The sequence below is a fragment of the Triticum dicoccoides genome, chromosome 2B (assembly GCF_002162155.2).
Source record: "Triticum dicoccoides isolate Atlit2015 ecotype Zavitan chromosome 2B, WEW_v2.0, whole genome shotgun sequence".
Lineage (NCBI taxonomy): Eukaryota > Viridiplantae > Streptophyta > Magnoliopsida > Poales > Poaceae > Triticum > Triticum dicoccoides.
The window spans coordinates 579,316,232-579,321,108 of record NC_041383.1 but is presented as its reverse complement, the minus strand read 5'-3'; the positions used below and the strand labels follow the sequence as shown (position 1 = coordinate 579,321,108).

The following is a 4,877-nucleotide window of genomic DNA, read 5'->3' as shown; positions in this document are numbered from 1 at the left end:
CCTCTTCGTTGTATGCCTCCTCCTCTGCCTCAGTGTTGGCCTTATATCTTTGCATTCCTATTGGGATAAGCTTATGAGGATACTCCGGACTATGGAATTGTGTGTTCCATGTCTTCTTTCTACCTTTCTTGCCTGGTGTCTTAGCTATGGCTTTGCCTTTCCTAGATGGTTGTGGAGCATTGCCTTGTGTTGGTTGTGTAACCTGTGATGGTTGTGGAGCATCAACATCATACTCATGATCCTCTTCATGTGTTGCATCATACTCATGCTCCTCATGATGTGTTGGCTCCTCTTGATGTGATGGCTCCTCTTCATGGAACTCCTCCTCCATGTCCTCATCGTTCTGTAGATAACACCGTCTATTAGCTGTGGCGGCGCGGCTACCAGGTGCATACACATCACTGGACTGAGCACCATGGCAAGAAAGCATTGTTGCCATCTTATGAAACCGCTTCTTGAACTTCTGCAAAGACAAAATATGCTATGATATGAGATGCACATAAATAATCCGCGAAAAGAAACTTTTATAATATATTGATCACACCTCCATCGTGCTCCTAAGAGTCCTCTCAGATAATGCACCACCAGGTGGATGACTCAGTGCAACATTGGCATCGTTGACGCACAGAAGCAACTCTCTGCCCTGCAATTCATGAACACACCAAACTTATGTATTTGAAAGAAGACAACATGATGCAAGTATGTTAGAATAGGTCAAACAGACTACCATTTCATCATGCATCGGTGCATAGTCAACGTGAGCCCCTCTGGTGTCTCTCATATCCGTGTTGAAGGTTTGATAACCTTGTGCAGTCTCCGGGTCTTCAGACACCAACTCCGACCACTCCTCATGAGTCCAACCAGGCTTCAGCTTTAACCGGTAATGATCCGCATACCACACTTGATACTTCTGATATGCTGACTGATTGTGAGGTCTATTCTCTGATTGCACTAACGTGTCTCTTTGATTCCAAATTTCTATCCACGCACGGTGTTTGTTTGCCCAATCCGATATATCCTGATTGTTCCTTCGATCGAACCTACAAATGATGCATGGGACAAAGCATTAGCAAACATTGACTTATTCAATGCTCTACTACATACTCAAGGCATGCTTGCTTACCGATGCAGAGATAGCATTTCCTCCTTGCTCTCCTCAATTGGAATACCTTGTCTTCTTCCAAATTGTCTTGCCACACGGTCTACAAAGTGCCACTCGACTGCGAAGAAGCATATCATTGGGCACCTCGCCCGCCAAAGATGGCTATCACACGTGCACATCTCATTAAGATCAAAGTCACGATCTTCCACATAAGGCAACCAATATACCTGCAAAACAAAGAGATACATTGTTAGCTACATAAGTTTCATTCTTGACTAAATTTTATCTCATCGAACTTCTCAAAACCTGCTCAGCAGTCAAGGTGTCCAGCTCGTTCATATAGCACTTGTATCGCACATGCGAGCTTCCTGTGTAGACTGTCACTTGTTCCCAATAGTAAGCAAGCGTAGGGCGCCGATATGGATCATCATCATGCAACCCGTCATGATTACCCCGTGGGTTTGCCATGAGGGGGTTCTTGAAATCGGGCCGTCCAACCGGGATCCGCTCCCACATCCACACGGATAGGCTCCAAACAAACCCAGACAATGAAGATGTATCTCCCTTCCTCCGACACGCCAAGTCAAGCTGCAATCAAACAAACATGTTAGATATGGAGGCGCATGACAAATGCAAGATAAATGGTTGCAAATATCTCTTTCCTGACGATACAAATATGCTAGTGCGGCCGAACCCCAGCTATACTGGCTATCCCGATTATTGAGTAGCTCCAAGAACATCCAAAGGGCTGAGTTCCCGGTTGCATCTGAGAAGACTACCTTGGTTAGTACATACCAAAGATAGGCCCACGTGTACTGCTGCACAACCACGTCATTGGCACCCTGAGGGCACGGATTGGTGTCTCCTCTGACTAGTTTTAGCCAAGAATGCCTCACTCTCGTGGTAGCGGCCTTGCCTTCTTGAGGGTCGTCGGGCTGAACACCAATTAAAATGCCTGTCCGTTCTCGCCAATTAACGACGCTGACACGACCGGTAACAGCTTGTCCGTCGATAGGAAGGCCATTTATCATAGCCATGTCCTCTAGGGTCATCGTCAGCTCCCCACATGGAAGGTGGAACGAGTGAGTCTCCGGCCTCCAACGATCCACAAGTGCCGTCAATGCCGCGTGGTTCACCGGCGGAGCGCGTCGCTTAAACTGCAACACGAATGGGAGAAGACCCAATCTCCGAATATAAGGCTCGTACCGCGGGTCGTAAGTAAAGCCATCAGCGGAATGACCCCTCATGCGCATAGCAACTACAAGCTGCAAATAAAGTGATGTTTTGATTAATACAAGAACACAAATGAGAAATAAAGAAATTTTACAAGTCTTGCTTCTTACCTTTCCATTCTCAATGGCACGAGCACGATGCTCCTTATCCCACTCATTGATTAATCCGGCATACCAAGGTCCATCATCATCCGCCATCCTACAAAACAAATCACAAACATCTATGAATACATGAACAATATAAAACAATACAATTTTCTTCTCCAAGTTATGCCATATGAACAAACCATTCTTCTCAAACATAACCACATCATTTTCTTCTTCTTCATATGCACACATAATTCTTCTCAAACATACCAACATCATCTCAATCAAATAAATTTGTCAAATAATATGGTGTCACATATGCAAATACATATCATCTAGAGTACCAAATTTCACCATATCTTTTGCAAATATAGTATGCCAACAATAGGATTATCTACACATACACACATCATCTATCAAACCAAATTATCAAACAAGTCTATTTTACATACAAAAATCATGTATTCATCACCCCTCTTAGTTCAAAAAAAACCTATGGACAACATATACACAAAACGGAATTTATTTTGCCTACATGTTCAACTACACATCATCTACTGCCTACCAAATCATCTATCAACTACAAACAATTTCCTAAAACAAATAAACCATCTACTCATCTAACATCACCTAGTTTTGAATAATGCATCCAAAAAGAGAGGGGAAAACAAAAACAAATTGGAGGGAATGGGGGAGAATACCTCAAAGAAGCTTGGGGGGGTCAGATCTGCGAGTTTGAGCGGTTAATGGAGTAGATCAAGGGGGGTGGTGGTGGGAGGGAGAGAAGGGGCGACGAACAGCCCTCTGTTCTTGAACCAACGCCAGAGAAGTTGAGATGGGGATGGGTGGGCGCCCCGCGCCGTTATCCACTTACCAGGGCCAGACGCCAGGGTCCCTGGCGTCTGGCCCCTTTGCCACGTCAGCAGGTCAATGGGCAGGTGGGCAGTGTGGGCCAGGGGCCAGACGCCAGGATCCGTGGCGTTTGCTTCGCAACCCAGACGCCAGGGATGTTGGCGTCTCCTAAAAAGGTCAAAAACAAATTTTTTTGTTAAACGAGGTCAAATCGGGATTTTGTTAGCCAGAGATGTCATAACAGTAATTTTGTCCCCCACGGGCGGACTGGTCGGGGTGGTGGGCTGGAATCTGGAATAGAGGAGCCATGGGCGCCGCGAACGGACGTCGCTGCTGGCCGTCGACCGGTCAAAAAAAATGTTTAATCAGCTGGGACGAGACTCCGAGAGAGCTTGGCGCCGAGGGAAATGGACGGAAAGAGGGCTGCTCTGCTATGCACACGATGTGCATACGATGCTGCATAAGAGCAACTTCAATAGGCCCATCCAAACGGACGGCGAATTTGTCCACTTTTTATTCAATTTGGGTCGGCCCCCGTCCGCGTCCGACGTCCATCCTGTTTTAGATTTGGGTCAGCAGTGCACCCAACTCGCCGACCCATTTCATGTCCGCACGTAATTTTTAAAAAAGGCCCGCGGCCATAGATCATGTCAGCAGCCATGTCTCATGCCGGCACCATGCCAGCGCCGATATATAAGGCCGGCTTCAAAAGAACACCACACAGTTCATGCTGGCGCACTCGCCAGCGGCCGATACACATGTCAACACACAAAAAGGGTGGGCTTGAGTTCGACCACGCCATCGCGGCCCCGTGGTCATGCAAGCACACCTGCCGGCATACAAAAAAAATGATGGCGCTCGCCGCCATAGATCACTCGTCGTCGAACTTGAGCATGTCAGCCTGCATCTACTCGAACCACGACTTCTTCCTTGGCGACACGGTGTTGAGATCCACCTTCATGATCTCCATCCCGGTCATCATGCTCGCGAGAGCCACTTCTTTTGCCTTGGTCTTGGCATTGGCGGCCTCGATCTCTAGCATCTTGGCTTGCTTCTCGACCTCCATCTCAAGCATTTTGGCTTACTTCTCCACGTCCATCTCAAGCCTCCTCCTTTGGATCTCCATGAAGGCGTTTGTCGTGGAATTTTCACGTCAGATACCCTAGCATGAGGACTTATGTGTAGAGCCATCGCAACGTAGTTAGCTTGCAGGGGTTAAAACGGCACAAGGGACACGGAGAGTTTATACTGGTTCAGCCCCTCACAGTGGAGGTAAAGGCCTACTCCAGTTTAAGGTTGTATTGCTTGAGCTTCTATTACCAGGGAGCGAATACGCTTGACCTATTTCTCGATCTCTTCTTTCATGCCCTAAACCACCGTCGGGTCACCCCTTTATATACATAGGCTGATGCCCGGCAGCCTACAGAGTCCCGGCCGGCTCATACACAACGTGTCCGGCTCGGTGACAGAATCTATACTTTCCTTAACATACAAGTTAACATATGGAGGTTTACGCCCGTGGGCCTCAAGTCGCCTTTGGGTCTTGGGCCTTCAGTAAACCTACTTCGTGAACCTCCATCTTCAACATCTTCATGGGCCTTGTC

At 47.3% G+C, this 4,877-nt stretch overlaps 1 long non-coding RNA gene across 1 annotated transcript; it reads right to left on the bottom strand.

The window, feature by feature from the left end:
• Nucleotides 1–434: 434 nt before the first annotated feature.
• On the bottom strand, nucleotides 435–778 carry LOC119368053. The gene is made up of 3 exons (XR_005176509.1): nucleotides 728–778; nucleotides 545–643; nucleotides 435–463 (listed from the first exon to the last, which is right to left on the bottom strand). It is a non-coding gene; the product is annotated as an uncharacterized LOC119368053 (long non-coding RNA).
• Between the last annotated feature and the right edge of the window lie 4,099 nt (nucleotides 779–4,877).